The sequence below is a fragment of the Pongo pygmaeus genome, chromosome 6 (genome assembly GCF_028885625.2).
Source record: "Pongo pygmaeus isolate AG05252 chromosome 6, NHGRI_mPonPyg2-v2.0_pri, whole genome shotgun sequence".
Classification (NCBI taxonomy): domain Eukaryota; kingdom Metazoa; phylum Chordata; class Mammalia; order Primates; family Hominidae; genus Pongo; species Pongo pygmaeus.
In genome coordinates, this window is record NC_072379.2 from 93,852,839 (window position 1) to 93,873,075 (window position 20,237).

The window sequence follows — 20,237 nt, forward strand, 5'->3', positions numbered from 1 at the left end:
TATATTTAATAATGTATTATGGTCCCAGTTTCCTAATCTCCTGGGAAAAAAATGTAAGTTTTAAAACAGGTAGCATGGTAAACCAGCTTTACAGTAGATCTGAACTGCAGATGGGTTACTTTTTACAAGTTCAAAGAATTCCAGTGAAGACTAAAATAAAAAAAAAAATTAAAGTGCCCAGCCTGTTTTTGATGAGAGTTTGACATTTATTACTTCCTTTGGCTTTTCTTTTCTTTAAAAAAAATCTCATGTGATTTAGGAGGACCAAACCTTTAGCTGCTATAGAGTCAGAAATTAAGTTAGTCAGAAAATAATATTCCCTTGTTACCATTTGATTCATGGAACATTGTGGAGACACTCTCTTTCTCCAAATAATTTTTGACAGTTCTCTAAATCCCCTTTTCAACCATCGAAGCTGTCTATGTCTGGAATACCTATGCCGTAAGAAAACTCAAAAGAGAAAACAAAAGAAGAGCAACAATATAATATATTAGCCTTTTAGATTCTGGTTTCTCCAGCATCCATTATTGCTTCACCAGTGAAGAGAAAATTCATCAGATAATCAAACTGCAAGAAGTAATGCTTGGCGATCACAATCAAGTTTCCACTCAGAGAGAAAAGTCATTATAGGGTTTAGAATACTTTGTATTTATGTCTCATAAACAAGTTTAAAAATAACACCAAAAAAGGATGTTAACCATATGTCGTCTCACAGTTTGTGACTAAAGGGGATAAAGTTACCAAAGTTTCTTCAAGCCCTTTGAACTTGAAAGCCAGTATGCGTTTTCCATCCTGTTGTACATTATGATAAACAGTAACCCCTTCATTGCTACCCTGGAGTGTGTTGTAAGCTCCCTTTGTTCAGCAAACTCAGTATATCACATCATTTTTATTACAGTGGTTTACTAGACTACTTTCAGACAGACGCTAAAATTCACTAGGCTTTTGTTTTCCTTATTTGCCTTTTTTTAAAACAATATTTTTAGATAAAATAATGATTGAAATAATGGCTTTAAAAATGTCCAAAGGATCTCTAAGTCTCAGAGCAGTTGTAATGCACTTCAATAGAGCTTTAAGAATATATTTCCCTTGTTCAAAGATAAATGAGTTAGAGACAAATCATTACTTTTAAATAATGATGTAACTTCAATTATCATAGGATATATAGTGCATCTATATGTACTACATTCACTTCACAAATTCACATACCACTTATTGACTACTAAATATGTTAAAGCAACACTTTTCCACCTACTGTAGCATGTCGTTTCTTGTGGAAGATAGTCAAGTTCATATTCTTCTCTGCATTTTGTATGTATTTAAGCAGGTATGGGACCGTAAATGCACACAATCAAACATACATAGACTTAAGTGCTATTGACACCTTTACATCATCTCTGTTACCTCTGTCCATCACATCATCTTCAAAAAACTCCAGATGCTAATTATATATTACATTTTATTCTTGTGCTTGGGGAAAGGATTATAAATCTCTAGATATTCAATAAATCTGAATTAAAAAGTGATAGAAGGGCCAGGCACAGTGGCTCACGCCTGTAATCCCAGCACTTTGGGAGGCCGAGGCGGGCGGATCACGAGGTCCGGAGATCGAGACCATCCTGGCTAACACGGTGAAACCCCGTCTCTACTAAAAATACAAAAAATTAGCCAGGCGTGGAGGCGGGCGCCTGTGGTCCCAGCTACTCGGGAGTCTGAGGCAGGAGAATGGCGTGAACCTGGGAGGTGGAGCTTGCAGTGAGCCGAGATAGCGCCACTGCACTCCAGCCTGGGCGACAGAAGAAGACTCTGTCTCAAAAAAAAAAAAAAAAAAAAAAAGAAAAAAAGAAAGTGATAGAAGCAGGATTGTTTTATCTGCCATCATAATAAAGAGGACATTAAAATTTTAAAAGTCTTGCCTATTTTATCAGTTGGCAATTATTTAAAGGATCAGAAAAAAAATCAGTGCCGAGTGTTTCTGTATTTATTTTTGGAAGTGATTTTGGCATGCCTACTAATCTATATGCCATTTTTCTCTTTACCAATCAGCCCTCATAATGAGGTTGATAATGAATGTGACCTTAGCATAAAACCATGAGACTTTTGCAATCAATGGAAATATGACAAGGACACAGGAGAGGTCTGCCCCTGAAGTTTTCTAGGTTAGACCAAAGAAAAGGGAGAATGTAGACTCCAGAAATACTCACCAAAGACTATCCATTTGAGTAATTCTTCAGGTTTCAGATTTCAACAGAGTTGCTGTGGGGTAACAGATGTGTTCCTGTCCATTTCCAGTTGGAATTCTACAATCTTTGTGAAGGGGTCAAGGTTTGGTTTGAAAGGAGTCTGGCTATGAAAGAGTGTTGCCTTTGGGGGAGATAGTCTGCACGGAAATCCTGGATGAAGACAATCTCAATTATTTATGTTTCAGTTTAGAGAGATATAAAATGGAAGTAGGAGAATAGCAAATTTACAGAATGGCTGTGAAGATAACAGAGATAATATATACGCAGCTATTAAAATAATGCCTGTATTGTGATCAGTGCTCAATAAAAAATTAACTGATATTTCTGTTTGCTATGGTGTTTTTGATAAATTCACCTTTGAACCAAGGCCTGCCCATGGACAAGGACTCATACATATAGCCAGGTATGTAATGTCCCCAAGTGCTTCACTCCATGATGACAATCTACTTTCTACTTCCAAAGCTTTGAAGCCTCATCTTACTTCTGTCTGCTTTTCACTTGAACTTTTTCCCCAACGGTCAAAAACTAGAACTTGAAAAGACTCACATTCTTCTTAAATCAGGTACATGCCAAATTTTATTTTATTAAAATTTGAGGAAGTCAATTGCAAATAATACTTCATTAACTTCATATAAATGTCTTTTGGTTCATAAATGTAGGCCATCAAATAGGTCAGTTTATAAAAGCAGACAAAAATAGACAAAACCAATCCATGATTATAAAAGTCAGAGTATGGATAATGATTAGGTGTACAAAGCAAGGGTTATAGGTAATTTCATGTCTTGACTGGGTGGTGATTACATAGAAAGTCCATTTTGTAAATACGTGCCAATTGGCAGTTAAAATATGTGTACTTTATAATCATCATACTATAGTAAAACTGCTTAAATTTTTAAAGAAGAGATGTCAAGAACTAAGGATTTTCATGAAATGTACAATATTTAGAATTCCCATTGGACTATTATGGGTCATTGTCCTCTGATTTTAATTATCAGGGAATTTTCTAAGCCAATGCAGATCAACTCGGGTACAAACACATATACTTTTAGACCATAGCACTCAGCTCTATCTCTTCATTCTGCTTCCTAGTGAGTTTCACTCACATTCAAATCATTTCCTGTAATTTGCTGAAAACTTTAGCAACCCAACTCAAGTTTTTGTTTTGTTTTGTTTTCCCCATGCAAAACCTATAGCTATCTTAAGGAAATGCAATGTCTTTATTTTTGCTCAATTGACAACCTGCCCTTTCAGTTCCTTGACCTCACTCCACTTGATTCAACCTCAGTAACCAAATCCCAATAGTCACATCTGGCCCTTGTTGTCATCATAAGTTTAGAATAAAAGACTGAGATGACTAAATCTCTCACAGCCTCCTTCTTTCCAGTTCTCTCTTTCAGATGTTTGAGGAGAGCAGTTCAAGATTTTGTCTCATTCACACATTTGATAGCTTGATCTCTCTGTTTTCTCAATTGTTATCATTTTTGTCATTTCCTTTCTATCCTCCTTGTAATTCACTATCATGTTAAAATTTTATTTGTCTAAGTTAATCAAGCTCTTGCATCTTTCTGCCAAACCCCAATTTGGGATCATTTGTACTAGTCTAGCATCTCCGTGCTTCCAGCAGAACTACTAGAGAAAATCACAGAACAATGAAAGCTGGTAATGGTACACATTCATGATGACCAGCAGCAACCAGGTCCTAATGCTGCCCAGAGATTCTTAGTTGTATCAACTTCTTCTCTGCAATTCTCCACAGAAGTCTCTTCAAGGTATCTTTATGTTTATCTCTTACAGCATTTGCCCTCCTCTCTCCCTCCTTCCAAGATATAATTTAACTTCTTACTGCAATGGAGAAAGTATAACGATCAGATGAGAAGAACCACCCCAACTTTGCACCCCCCCTATTAAATATAAAGCACGTATATTATATGCATATATATGGAATACATACATTATGCATCCATATCTAACATAATGGATACTATATATACATAAATATATAACACAAAATATATATCCATATCTTGTACACATTTTATCTCTACAAAACTGACCTCATTAAAGTTGCAAATAGCAAGTAACTGGGCCACTTAATCTAATAGACACATTGTGACCCTTAGCACAATTTTTTTTTTTTTTTGGACTCTCCACCAGGCTAGAGAATCTATATAAGCTGAGGCTAGATCTGTCTTGCTACTCATATATTTCCAAACCCTTCAAGGTAGATGCCCAGGAAATGCTTACTGTGTGATTTAATTAAAGTTATAAAAAATTTACATAGCTCTTAACCAGGCCTTTGTAGAAAGCATGATTCTAAGTAACTTCAGGACTGGGCTCCGTGGCTCATGCCTGTAATCTCAGCACTTTGGGAGGCTGAGGCAGGTGGATCACTTGAGATCCGGAGTTTGAGACCAGCCTAGCCAACATGGTGAAACCCCATCTCTACTAAAAATACAAAAATTGGCCAATGTGGTGGCGGTCGCCTGTAGTCCCAGCTACTCAGCAGGCTGAGGCAGGAGAATTGCTTGAACCCAGGAGGTGGTAGTTGCAGTGAGCTGACATCTTGCCACTGCACTCCAGCCTGGGCGACAGAGTGAGACTCTGTCTCAAAAAAATAAAATAAAATAAAAATAAAGATAAGTAACTTCAGCACAAAAATATACGTCCACAAAGCCTTTAGATCCGAGTTCTCTTAGAAACTTTATTAAAATTTACACTTCACATTTTAAAATAAATTGATAATTTTATATATACAATTTCTGTAAATAGATGAGAGAGTGAAATAACATGTTTTATATCATCCATATATTTTTATTCTTAGTATATAGCAGAAACTCTTAATATTCATGTCATCCTGAATTACTGTATAGGTAACAATTTGTTTTTCTAATTTAAAAAATATGGGGAAATTTGGTTTTCAATCAATGATAAATGTCTTTCAAGCACTGGGAAAATATCTCAGGTAAGCAGTAATTTTTATGGCAGGTTCATAACTGATGAAGGAGACTTCACTTTCAACAATGGCTCTGTTACATGTAGCCCATTTTGCTGTGTGTGCTATAGCAGACTCAATACCACATCTGGAAAAATTATTTCTTCCTGTGTTATTGTGTGGTTTGCCTTTCTATGGGGGTCAGTACTCTTCTATTTGACTATGAATTGTTTTCTCATCGATCTTCTTTCATAAGTGACTGTCAATTCTATTTCCCCATGGCTGACTATTAAATTATGTGATGCTACACTTCAGCAACACCATAGAATGATGCCCACCAGGTAACAATTAAGTGGTCTAACACTGACCTTACTCCTCCTGAACACTTACCACACAGTCTCTGCAGGGAACAGTGACATTCAGGGAAGAGGATTGCTGGGAGGATGTACTTTCTTTCCACTCTAGCAGTTACTCAGAAGAGTCCATTGCTGGATTCAGATGAGTATTCAAATTTACATCATTTTGACCTCAGGTAGAATTACTTTTTTGGAATTATAGGACATTTTAAAAACCATTTTATTCTTGTGGTTTTATTTATTATAAGAATAATTCCCCCTCCAAATTCTCTAGTCTCAATAAGTATATGTTCTCTGCAATTGTTTTCTTTTTATTTTGGGAACTCTGAATCACATTAGTGATTATATTAATCCTCATTCTTTAATCAGTAGCTCACATGAGTAGGAAAAGAAGGTCTAGGTTCTCTTGTTCTAGGTTAATCAGAAAAGAGCTTCTAAATTTTGTAAGAATTCTACAGATTCAGTGACCCAGGAAATCCTACCAGTCACTCTCAGGATAAAACAAACTGCTTTTGCTGCTTAGGAGAAGCTCAGTATGTGGTGAGGCTGGATGAGTCACATAATAATAAGTTTTATGTAAAGAGTGCTAGGGCGGTCACTAACTGTGTAGCATGGTTTCTGTGGGACACCCACTCCATGAATAGCCTTTCAAGATATAAAGGAATATAGTTTTCTTGAGTCAGCCTTCTGGCTGAAAGACAATCTCTCTGTCTTCACTTTAGCATAGATGTCCTCACTTAAGAATAAATGAGAACCTGCTGCTTATGCTGGAGTTAGTTCTTCTGACCATGTGTACTGGCTTCAATTCCTCCTGTCCACCTGGAAGCACACTCTTGGCTAACAATCATGTAAATCAGCTCTCCTGGCTCCTAACCTGCTGGAATTCCTCAATCAGAAATTCCAGCCCAGCTGCTCTCTTGATCACTTCCAAAACATAGTACCTTGGATCAACAAATGACATTTTTCATTTTAACCAATGCTTCTGAAAACACGATATTGAACCAGAATGTTGATACCATTAAAGTTAGTCAGTCGCAAAGAAATTAATGGTGTCATTAAACCATAGATATGTTGAAATTTGACATACCTTTCTTCTGTTACATAAACGGCAAAAATGCAATGGTTGTATTTGAACCTATTTGTACTTTGAAATTTTAAAGATAAGAGAAACCGTTGGTAAGAGTAAGCTCTATGAATTTCATCACTACTGTCTCATCTCCATTTAATAAGAAAAAATTGACTCTTGGGGAGATTATCTACGTCCTGGACATATGCATACTTTGTCAAATTGAATAGAAAACAAAAGTAAGAAACTGGTATTTAATAATTGACAAGTAAGAGTTGAGGCCTAATAGATTTTTTTAAGCAAATGATGAAATCAGAATAAAATTCCATAACTGTATTTTAAAAATAACCTATTGATAGAGGTAAGCACTTGAAGAAACTTTCCATTACATAGAAATAGTGATGTGTCAATTTATATTGAATTATGAAAACAGATTAAAGTTAAAATGTAAAGTACCAAGCTTGTCTTAGCATTAAAAAAAATTACATTGGCTTGTGGCCAAAATATTTGCCTCCCAAATGTCATCCTTAGAACAATTTTTTAAACACACTGTGATTGCCTCTCCCTCCTCTCAACTCCCAGCAGGCTAAAGCAGACCTCACATGGTCCCACACAGATGTAGACAGAGAAACTGCTCATTATCAATCAATGAACACAAACAAGTTGAAGACTGCTCAGCTCCCCCTGCTAAAGGTAAAGAGGCTTAAAGCCCCCAGTGAGTTTATTATTCTGGGACTGAGATCGTCAAAGTCATTTGATTTTGACTTGCACAGTAGCCACAAAGGTTAAATTGAGGTTAAGTTTCCCAAACAAAATGGAAGCAATTAAACAGTTAAATGTTACTTTTTTTTTTCTTTTTTTGGTTTGGTTTTAAACCACAGATGAAAAAAAAAATTATTAATGTAACCAAAATGTAAATTTTTATATATCTCTAAGTAATAAAGTGATACATAAGAAATTGTGTTTTATGCCTAATTATATGTTTCTATACATTAATTTTTCAGAAGAAATCACACACCAGTATAGTTTATATATCCCCTGCAAATAACTGATTATAAGATTTTCTCTTTGCAATATGATGTCTGAAGACTTCAGAAGTCTATAATTTTGGATTAGAGAGGAAAGAAATCAGGCTTGTTGAAATGTGGTAATAATATTTCATATGTTTGAGCATAGTCAATTAGAAAGAATACCAGTCTCAGAGTAAAAAAAAAAAAAACAGGATGCAACTGCTTCCCCTTCCTTAGAGCATTATGCAAGCACAGCCTATTTTATTTTATGTAAATAATTTTCATATTTTTTACCTCACTTGACTTCTGAAATAATTGTATAAGGCACAGAGGTACTTGACAATTTTTTTTTATTTAGAAAGGAATATCAGCAAGATGATGTAACTTGTCCAAGGTGACATATTTAGTGTTTTAAGAGTTGGAACCAGACTCAAATGCACTGCTAATTCCACATATTACATGACATAAGACCTGGAATCATGGTTCTTTTAAGTATCATATAGTATTTGGTTTTATCTCTTTAAAAACAGGTGGCATTCCTAATGAATACATTTTTAGCACTATAAACAATAGTTGACATACTATTTACTGAAACTTGTGTATATGAAAAATATATCTTAACCCATCATCATGGGGAACAGGAAAGCCAGATGTGTTTATTTTACCTGCATATATTGGCAAAAAGAAGTTAAATATGTATATATCTATATATATGTAGATAGATAGATAGATAGACAGAGAGAGAGAGAGACTGTGACCAGCACGAATCTCCTCCTTACTAATTTCTTTTCCATCTTGGTCTTAATTGCTATTCTCAGAACAAATACTATCTACTTGAAGTTAATCTAAAAGTGTTTCAGTGTGGGTAAATACATGTAGAGGGGTGGGTTTGAAGAATGACCCTTTAAGAGATACTTTAGATTCTGGGCAATCTCCGGATACAGTAGCTAAGGCAGGAACATGGCTCACTTGAGGAGCCAGAGGACTGGCAATCCAGCAGAGTTCAGAGAAGCACTTTATTCTTCTGAAACAGGGAAGCGAAAAGTTGAACTGCATGAAATATTGCATATGATTTGCCAAGCCTAGATACATCCATGACTCTCATTCCTCATGAGGTTAGAACTTATTCATAGACATCTAGTCAAATGTAGCCTTCCATTGACCCAGACCATGCCATGAGGGAAGAAGCAGTCTCTGAGGAGCAGTACGTTTCCTGTTCCTTGAAGCCTCACACTCCCTCATAGTGGGAACGCAGGGCTATTATGTCTTAAGGAACGTTTTTGTAGTTTCTCCTAGGTAGAGACCCTCCTAAAACACACTGCATAATTTTAAAAAGAGAGAGAGGGAGGGAGGGAGGAACAGAGAGAGAGAGATCAAAGAGTGGAGTTGTTTTAGGTGATATGCTTAGAGAAAACCTTTTAACACTATAAACAATCGCTGACGTGCTGTTTATTGAAACGTGTCTGAAAAAAATATTTTAACTCATAGATAATAGAGCTAAAAAAAAAAAGCAGTTTTTATCACTAGGCAGAATAGAGACATATTGTAGAGGAACATAAATGTGTATCTGCTGACTCTCACAAAAAGACATGTGAATGCTCAGTTTATGATGAAATTATTTGCTTGACCACATGCCACAGCCTCCAAGCAAAAGGTTTTTTCCCAGTTCCCTTTTGCTGTGAAGTATCTGCATGCCGGGCATACAGCACATGCACAGGAGGGCTGCAGAAAGTACTTGTGCTTAATTTGTCAGAGTGGCATGGTCAAGAATTTGAAGTACGTTAAAAAAAAAGCCATTTTAATAGTTTTCCCTCAAATAAATTATTAACAGCCATTTTAAAGGACAAGCTAAAAGTTATCTGAAGAGAAAGCAGAGAATTGAGGGAAAACATCAACATGGAAAAACTATCTTTAAATATATTTTTTAAGCATTCATTATGTTTGTCATTTACTGGAAAGGAGACCACATATGCCAGTTTTTATATTGGAGCAATAAAGGTAGATAGTATGAATGATTATTTGTTTATGTATGCATTTATTTATTGGATGGTGACAAGGGAATGATTTCTTTATACTGCCCAACACAAAGCAGAATTATTCATGTTGAATATATAAACATAAAATATAAACTATAAAAGAGCCTAGGTAGTCAATTCATGCAGATGTAATCCAGAAGGTAAATCATGCTTAAAGTACCTTGAAGAAATAATTTAAACTTATCATATATTTTACCTTCTAAACACTGAGTCATCACTGTCTGTAGTTTTTTAAGTTCTTCTAAGACTCATACTTTCAGGACAGTAGTACTCTCGCACTCTCTTCTGGACAACTACCAACAGCTACCAGGCGGTGTGTGGTCACCGGGGTAAGGGGAGTTACTATGGTTTACGCACTCTCCAGTGGATCATTGAGTTTATTAAATGAATTTTAGAAGCAGAAACAGCTATTTATTCTACATCTTGCAGATAATTTCCTTTTCTTCTTCTTCCTTTGTCTGCCTGGCCAGTCAAAATGTTTTGCTGTAAATATTGGGAAGTTGTGTTACTCTTTGTTGGCTTAACCCTTCTTAACCAAAGGTTTTATTTTCTTTAAAATTTTAATATCATTTTTCCCAATTACATATGTTATCCATACCAACTTTATGATAACTGTTAACTAGAAACAGACAGAGAGGGAGCCTACTTTTTATATTGTCATTTTTTCAATTTTTCTAAAAACTAGAAAATATGATAGACTAGAACCAAATATGACAACATGTTAATCTTGGTGCTGAATACACGGATGTGTGCTATACATATTCTGTGAAGTTGAAGTAGTTATATTTTAAAAATTTGTAAAGCTAATAAAACTTCATTATGAAACCACTAGAGATTAAAAATAAGAAAACTAATTCACCTACATAACTGCCATGCAGAATTAGCTATTATAAAAACTGGATAAGTCTTTCTGTGCTTGGTTTTTTAATGTACCTTCTTATAATTCTTCTTGGTTTGTTTTACTGCCACAAATTTATATATACTGATATCAAATATCAATCTGATATTTTACTTTTTTCTTAGGCTTTTAGATTTCACCACTGAAAACATTTTTGATGTCATTAATGACACTTAAAAACCATGATTTATAATCATGTCATCCCTTTGTATTACATTATATCATTTTGCAGTAATTATAAATATATTCTCATATTGTTAAGCTCTTGCTTTTATTTCAATCATTTTCTACTATAAATAGCTCTGTGAAAAAATAACCTTGTATAAATCATTCTGATGACTCCCTTAAGACTAATTTTTAAAAGTTAAATTACAGAGCCAAAAACACACACTTATAGTTCATTGTACATGTGTATACATATCAAGCTATTTTCTAGGATGATATAGTTCATCCTCCCATGAGAAGAGGATGCTAGTATTTAAATTTTATACCCTCATCTATACTGGAAAAAAAAGAGTTTGAGAATTTTGACAAGTTAGTAGCAATTATTAGTTCATTTGCATATATATGATTGCTTTTCATTTTGGATATATAATATACATGTATATTTTATCTCTTGAATTTCTTATTTCAGAGATTGTGTCACTATATATAACCTCTGTCTTATTTTAATGTGGGGGTGTTAGTCATTTTTTATATATTGAAATTATTAATCCTTTTTAATGTTTTTAGCAAAACCATATGAACAGTTTATATTTCATTTTATTTTTGACATACATAAGTTTAAGATTTTATGTTGTCAAGTGCATTTTTAAACCATTTTTCCATGGTTTTATGCCTGGAAAGTCCTTGTTTTAATTTTCTGGTGCTGCTGTAACAAATTACGACAAACTTAGTGACTTTAAACAACGAAATTGTATTCCTGGGCAAGATGGCCTAATAGGAACAGCTCCCATCAGCAGCTCCCAGCAAGACCAACGCAGAAGGCGGGTGATTCCTGCATTTCCAACTGAGTGTAAACAAAGCCACCAGGAAGTTCAGACTGTGCGGAGCCCACCGCGCTGCCACAAAGCCCACTGTAGCCAGACTGCCTCTCTAGATTCCTCCTCCCCTGGAAGGGCATTTCTGAAAGAAAGGCAGCAGCCCCAGTCAGGGGCTTACAGATAAAACTCCCATCTCCCTGGTACAGAGCACCTGGGGGAAGGGGCGGCTGTGGGCACATCTGTAGCTGACTTAAACGTTCCTGCCTGCCGGCTCTGAAGAAAGCAGCAGAACTCCCAGTACACTGCTTGAGCTTTGCTAAGGGATGGACTGCCTCCTCAAGTGGGTTCCTGACCCCCATGGCTCCTAACTGAGAGATACTTCCCAGCAGGGATCGACAGACGCCTCATGTGGTAGAGCTCCAGCTGGCATCTTGTGGGTGCCCCTCTGGGACGAAGCTTCCAGAGGAAGGAACAAGCAGCAATCTTTGCTGTTCTGCAGCCTCCACTGGTGCTACCTAGCAAACTCTAGCGGACCTGCAGCAGAGGGTCCTGACTATTAGAAGGAAAACTAAGAAACAGAAGGGGGGTAATAACAAACTCCTCCGAGCTAAAGAAGCATGCTCTAACCCAATGCAAGGAAGCTAAGAAACTTGAAAAAAGGTTAGAGGAATTGCTAACTAGAATAACTAGTTTAGAGAAGAACATAAATGACCTGATGGAGCTGAAAAACACAGCACAAGAACTTCATGAAGCATACACAAGTATCAATAGCCAAATCGATCAAGTGGAAGAAAGGATATCAGAGATTGAATGTCAACTTAATGAAATAAAGTGTGAAGACAAGACTAGAGAAAAAAGAATGGAAAGGAATGAACAAAGCCTCCAAGAAATATGGGATTATGTGAAAAGATCAAACCTGTATTTGATTGGTGTACCTGAAACTGATGGGGAGAATGGAACCAAGTTGGAAAATACTCTTAAGGATATTATCCAGGAGAACTTCCCCAACCTAGTAATGCAGGCCAACATTCAAATTCAAGAAATACAGCGAACACCACAAAGATATTCCTTGAGAAGAGCAACCTCAAGACACGTAATCATCAGATTCACCAAGGATGAAACGAAGGAAAAAAATGGTAACGGGAGCCAGAGAGAAAGGTCGGGTTACCCACAAAAGGAAGCCCATCAGACTAACAGTGGATCTCTCTGCAGAAACCCTAGGATCCAGAAGAAAGTGAGGGCCAATATTCAACATTCTTAAAGCAAAGAATTTTCAACCCAGAATTTCTCATCCAGCCAAACTAAGCTTCATAAACAAAGGAGAAATACAATCCTTTACAGACTAGCAAATACTGAGAGAAGAAAATCACCACCAGGCCTGCCTTACAAGAGCTCCTGAAGGAAGCACTAAATATGGAAAAGAAAAACCAGTACCAGCCATTAAAAAAACACAAAATTGTAAAGACTATCGAGGCTATGAAGGAACTGCATCAACTAATGGGCAAAATAACCAGCTAGCATAATGATGACAGGATTAAATTCACACATAACAATGTTAACTTTAAATGTAAACGTGCTAAATACCCCAATTAAGACACACACTGGAAATTGGATAAAGAGTTAAGTCCCATCTGTGTGCTGTATTTAAGAGACCCATCTCACTTGCAAAGACACACATAGACTCTAAATAAAGGGATGGAGGAATATTTACCAAGCAAACAGAATGCAAAAACAGCAGGGGTTGCAATCCTAGTCTCTGATAAAACAGACTTTAAACCAACAAAGAACAAAAAAGACAAAGACGGGCATTACATAGTGATAAAGGGATCAATGCATCAAGAAGAGCTAACTATCCTAAATATATATGCACCCAATACAGGAGCATCCAGACTCATAAAGCAAGTTCTTAGAGACCTACAAGGAGACTTAGTCTCCCACACAACAATAGTGGGAGACTTAGTCTCCCACACAATAATAGTGGGAGACTTTAATACCCTACTCTCAATATTAGATCAATGAGACAGAAAATTAACAAGGATATTCAGGACTTGAACTCAGCTCTGGACCAAGGGGACCTATAGATAGCTACAGAACTCTCCACCCCAAATCAACAGAATATACATTCTTCTCAGCACCACATCACATTTATTCTAAAATTGACTACATTATTAGAAGTAAAACACTCCTCAGCAAACGCAAAAGAACGGAAATCATAACAGTCTCTCAGACCACAGTGTAAACAAATTAGAACTCAGGATTAAGAAATTCACTCAAAACCGCTCAACTACATGGAAACTGAACAACCTGCTCCTGAATGACTACTGGGTAAAGAATGAAATGAAGGCAGAAATAAAGATGTTCTTTGAAACCAACGAGAACAAAGACACAACATACCAGAATCTCTGGGACACATTCAAAGCAGTGTGTAGAGGGAAATGTATAGCACTAAATGCCCACAAGAGAAAGCAGGAAAGATCCAAAATTGACACCCTAACATCACAATTAAAAGAACTAGAGAAGCAAGAGCAAACACATTCAAAAGCTAGCAGAAGGCAAGAAATAACTAAGATCAGAGCAGAGCTGAAGGAGACAGAGACACAAAAAAACCCTTCAAAAAATCAATGAATCCAGGAGCTGGTTTTTTGCAGAGATTAACAAAATAGATAGACCACTAGACAGACTAATAAAGAAGAAAAGAGAGAAGAATCAAATAGACACAATAAAAAATGATAAAGGGGAGATCACCACTGATCCCACAGAAATACAAACTATCATCAGAGAATACTATAAACACCTCTACGCAAATAAACTAGAAAGTCTAGAAGAAATGGATAAATTCCTGGACAAATACACCCACCCAAGACTAAACCAGGAAGAAGTCGAATCCTTGAATGGACCAATAACAAGTTCTGAAACTCAGGCAGTAATTAATAGCCTACCAACAAAAATTCCCAGGACCAGACAGATTCACAGCCGAATTCTACCAGAGTTACAAAGAGTAGCTGGTACCATTCATTGTGAAACTATTTCAAACAACAGAAAAAGAGGGACTCCTCCTTAACTCGTTTTATGAGGCCAGCATCATCCTGATACCAAAACCTGGCAGAGACACAACAAAAAAATAAAATTTCAGGCCAATATCCCTGATGAACATTGATGTGAAGATCTTCAATAAAATACTAACCGAATCCAGCAGCACATCAAAAAGCTTATTCACCACGATCAAGTCGGCTTCATCCCTGGGATGCAAGCCTGGTTCTACATACACAAATCAATAAACATAGTCCAATCAATAAACATAACCCATCACATAAACAGAACCAATGACAAAAACCACATGATTATCTCAATAGATGCAGAAAAGGCCTTGAATAAAATTCAACACCCCTTCAGGCTAAAAACTCTCCATAAACTAGTTATTGATAGAACATATCTCAAAATAATAAGAGCTATTTATGACAAAACCATAGCCCATATCATTCTAAATGGACAAAAGCTGGAAGCATTCCCTTTGAATATCGGACCAAGACAAGGATTCCTTCTCTTACCACTCCTATTCAACATAGTATTGGAAGTTCTGGCCAGGGCAATCAGGCAAGAGAAAGAAGCATAGGGTATTCAAGGGGTATTCAAGTAGGAAGAGAGGAAGTCAAATTGTCTCTATTTGCAGATGACATAATTGTATATTTAGAAAACCCCATCATCTCAGCCCAAAATCACCTTAAGCAGATAAGCAACTTCAGCAAAGTCTCAGGATACAAAATCAGTATACAAAAATCACAAGCATTCCTATACCAATAATAGACAAAGAACCAAATCATGAGTGAACTCCCATTCACAATTGCTACAAAGATAATTAAATACCTAGGAATATAACTTACAAGGGATGTGAAGGACCTTTTCAAGGAGAATTACAAACCTCTGCTCAAGGAAATAAGAGAGGACACAAACAAATGGAAAAACATTCCATGCTCATAGACAGAAAGAATCAATATCGTGAAAATGGCCACACTGCCCAAACGAAGTTATAGATTCAATACTATCCCCATCAAGCTACCATTGACTTTCTTAACATAATTAGAAAAAAACCACTTTAAATTTCATCTGAAACCAAAAAAGAGCCCGTATAGCCAAGACAATCCTAAGCAAAAAGAACAAAGCCAGAGGCATCATGCTACCTGACTTGAAACTATACTACAAGGCCACAGCAACCAAAGCAGCATGGTATTGGTACCAAAACAGATATATAGACCAATGGAACAGGACAGAGGCCTCAGAAATAATGCTACACATCTACAACCATCTGATCTTTGACAGACCTGACAAAAACAAGTACTGGAGAAAAGATTCCCTATTTAATAAATGCTTTTGGGAAAACTGGCTAGCCATATGCAGAAAACTGAAAATGAACCCCTACCTTACACCTTATACAAAAATTAACTCAGGATGGATTAAAGACTTAAACGTAAGACCTGAAACCATAAAAACCCTAGAAGAAAACCTAGGCGATACCATTCAGGGCATAGGCACGGGCAAAGACTTCATGACTAAAATACTAAAAGCAATGACAACAATAGCCAAAATGGACAAATGGGATCTAATTAAACTAAAGAGCTTCTGCACAGCAAACACACAAACAAAACACAAACAAACAAAAAAAACTATCATCAGAGTGAACAGGCAACCTACAGAATGGGAGAAAATTTTTGGGATCTATCCATCTGACAAAGGCTTAATATCCAGAATCTACAAGGAACTGAAACAAATTTACAAGAAACAAATAAACAACTCCATCAAAAAGTGAGCCAAGGATATGAACAGACACTTCTCAAAAGAAGACATTTATGTGGTCACTAAACACATGAAAGAAAGCTCATCATCACTGGTCATTAGAGAAATGCAAATCAAAACCATAAGGAGATACTATCTCATGCTGTTAGAATGGTGATTATAAAAAAGTTAGGAAACAACAGATGCTGGAGAAGATGTAGAGAAATAGGAATGCTTTTACACTGTTGGTGGGAGTGTAAATTAGTTTAACCATTTTGGAAGACAGTATGGCAATTCCTCAAGGATGTAGAACCAGAAATACCATTAGACCCAGCAACCCCATTACTGGGTATATACCCAAAGGATTATAAATCATTCTATTATAAAGGCACAAGCACATGTATGTTTATTGCAGCACTGTTCGCAATAGCAAAAACTTGGAACCAACCCAAACACCCATCAATGATAGACTGGATAAAGTATAATGAAAAAAAAATGTGCAGAATAGGTAACCCTATAAAGTTTGAAGGTAGATTAGTGGTTTCTTAGAGGTGGTGGGTAGTGGTGGGACAGCGGATTGATATCTAACGGATATGGAGCTTCTTTGTGAGATGATTAAATGTTTTAAAAATAACTGTGGAGGGATGGCTGCGCATATATTTAAATATGTCAAAACCACTGAACTGTATATTTTAAATGTGTGATTTATATGGTATGTGAATCGTATTTCATGAAGGCTTTTTAAACAAAACAACACTGCTGTAACATAGAACAAAGCAAAGTTTGTGTCAAATCCTACTATGGTAATGGTTAAATTTTATAGTCTAAAATCTAAGCTTTATTTATGAGGATACTCACTTCATTGCTGAGGTGCATCAACAAAACATATTAATAAATTTATAGGAACAAAATATTAGACCTATTACTGAGAAAATACAAAACCTGGAGATGGGAATATATCTTTAAAAAGAAACTTATTTAGAGTCAAGGGAAGTAACGAAACATATCAAGGAAATTATTAGTTGCTAAATATTGAGTTAATATGTTAGACATTTATTCTCAATGATTACCAAATACTTATATCAAATGAAATTACATTAAATATATATTTGAAAGGTAAACATCCAAATAGAGTAAATTTATCATGTTGTATCCTAAGTAATAGAATTTCTTTGTTGCATTTACTTTCTTTTTTTCTTTTTTTTTTTTTTTTTTTTTGAGACGGAGTCTCGCTCTGTAGCCCAGGCTGGAGTGCAGTGGTGCCATCTCGGCTCATTGCAAGCTCCGCCTCCCGGGTTCACGCCATTCTCCTTCCTCAGCCTCCCTAGTAGCTGGGACTAGAGGCGCCCGCCACCACGCCCGCCCGGCTAATTTTTTGTATTTTTAGTAGAGACGGGGTTTCACTGTGTTAGCCAGGATGGTATCGATCTTCTGACCTCGTGATCCGCCCGCCTCGGCCTCCCAAAGTGCTGGGATTAGAGACGTGAGCCACCGCCCTCGGCCCTGAATTCACTTTCAATCAACAAAATAGTTAAGTTCTCTATTGCTACTACTTTGATTTATTTCAAAACCTCTTTGCACATCTAAATCTAAGTTTAATGTAAATTATTTTTATATAAATTGTGACTTAAAATTAAAACAAATAAAAATAAATTAACAAAAACAAAAACAAAATTAACTTTGTCACAATTCTGGAGGCCAGAAGTTCAGCATTAGTACCACTGGGTCCAATCAATGTGTTAGCCGTCCCATGCTTCTTTGCAAGGCTCTAAGGAAGAATCTCTTCCTTGCCTCTTCCAATTTCTGAAGCTATCTTCCCTCGCTGGTGGCTCTTTCCTCAAGTCAGCAATGTAACATCTTCAAATCTTTCTTTCTACTTCTATCTTCTGAGGCCTTGGCCTTCTGGGTATATGCCCAACCCCCCGCCCTCTCTCTTATAAGGACATTTGTGATGACATTTAGGGCCCAAACAGGGATAACAAGAAATTTCTTTATCTGAAGATCCTTAACTTAATCATATCTGCAAAACTTCACCACTAGAAGTAACCTTCACAGGTTCCAGGCATTAAAGATCTTTGCGTGGCCATTATTCAACCTACTAAAATCTTTTTTTAAAAATTATGTATAACAAGTTAAATATTTGCTTACGTATTTTTAAGACTTCTTATAAATCTCTCTCCCATCTTTTCTTTACTCTCCATTTGAATATACTATATCTAGACTAGTTTTGGTGTTAGTTTTAAAATATTTACAAGTAGTATAATTTCTTTTGGGATCCTACAGACCAACATACCACTTGGGTATACATTGGTAATTTAAAACACTTAAAAATTTATAGGATACTGTGGCATTATAGTTATATATATTGCTTTTAATTAAAACATTCTTCTAACATTAGTCAGACCAGTGAAATAATAGAAAATATTAACCTACCATACTGCATCACACCTTAATATTTATTTGGGACAGATGAATTTTTTATGACCTCTTTATTTCAAATCAGAATATTCTTTGACTAGACTCACAAAAGCAGTAATAAAAGTGTATGCATCTATAACATTCACAAAATCAGTTTCATAAAGATGGCCTCCAAAGATGGTAAAAATTAGTATGTGGTTTATCTTTAAGTCCTAAGTCCTCTAATTTAGTGTATCAGATCATTTTATTCTTAAAAATATGTTAGAAAAATTACAGTTGTTTTTTTACGATCCAATTTCTAAACTATAAAAAGAAATTGCTACCTATAAAATATAATTGGCACTGCATTTGTAGTCAGAAAGATAACCAGATACTTTAAAAATTCATTATACAAGACTCTCAAAAATTGTTCTGTAATTATTCCCTCAAGTAACAGTTCCAGTATTTCTAAAATATTATTTATTAGCCATGTCTTCCATTTCTCTTTCATATTCGGGTGTAAAATGAGTATGCCACTTGGCCACAAAAAGTGGATTACTTACAGAGTATTTAGTGAGTACAGTTGCCCATGGGCAAAATATTAAATTTATTTTCAACAAAAGCCTTTGCTTGATTGTTTTAGATAAAACGCCTAATGTTTTACAAATCAAAAAATAATTTCCTTATGAGAATTAAACTTTTGAATAAGTAGATAACTAAAAAAACTATTAATTTTTTAAATGCTTGGTTTTACCTAAAGCAAATATTCACAGTTGCACGATCATGAAATCTTGCAGACTATTCTGAAATATGTTAATGTATTATTTTTATTTTTAAAAATTTATTTTAATATTAGCATTATGATATAATTATTTTTGGTCTACATTCTTTAAGTTTTTGGGTTTGATACATGGCTTTAAATCATTGTAGCTTTTGGCCAGGCGTGGTGGCTCACGCCTGTGATCCCAGTACTTTGACAGGCCGAGGCGGGCGGATTGCCTGAGGTCAGGAGTTGGAGACCAGTCTGTCTAACATGGTAAAACCCTGCCTCTATTAAAACTACAAAAAAATTAGCCAGGTGTGATGGCGTGCTCCTGTAGTCCCAGCTACTCGGGAGGCTGAGGCAGGGAATTGCTTGAACCAGGGAAGTGGAGGTTGTGGTGAGCTGAGATCATGCCACTGTACTCCAGCCTGGGCAACACAGCATGACTCTGTCTCAAAAAAAAAAATTATTGTAGTTTTCACGATACAGTTAAAAGAGAGAGATGCCTACATGTGCACTTTTGCAAACAGTTTTGTATATGGAATGAATTATTTAAAATTGTTTTAGAAAATAGAACTATTGCAGAAAGGCTTTCCATCTCTATATTCACTTGTAAAAATTAAGTTAATATTATGTACGAGTGATTATCAGTAATTTATTCATAAGCTACTATTTCTCCTCACTCCATTCTTTAAACCACAAGTTTGGAGGAAGCCGATTTAAAGACATGAAAAAAATTAAGTGGTGTAGACTTTCGCTGTGCCTACTGTAGATTATTCACTG

At 35.9% G+C, this 20,237-nt stretch overlaps 1 protein-coding gene across 8 annotated transcripts in view; it reads left to right on the forward strand.

The window, feature by feature from the left end:
• SEMA3A (semaphorin 3A) overlaps positions 1-20,237 on the forward strand; it is a 515,603-nt gene that overhangs the window by 240,337 nt on the left and 255,029 nt on the right. The window contains exon 4 of one of the 8 annotated variants that reach the window (XM_063667659.1): positions 7,180-7,290. The exons of the other annotated variants lie outside the window; for them this stretch is intronic. The gene's annotated coding sequence lies outside the window, so the exon portion shown is untranslated. The remainder of the gene's footprint in view (positions 1-7,179; positions 7,291-20,237) is intronic. 8 annotated transcript variants of the gene reach the window in all.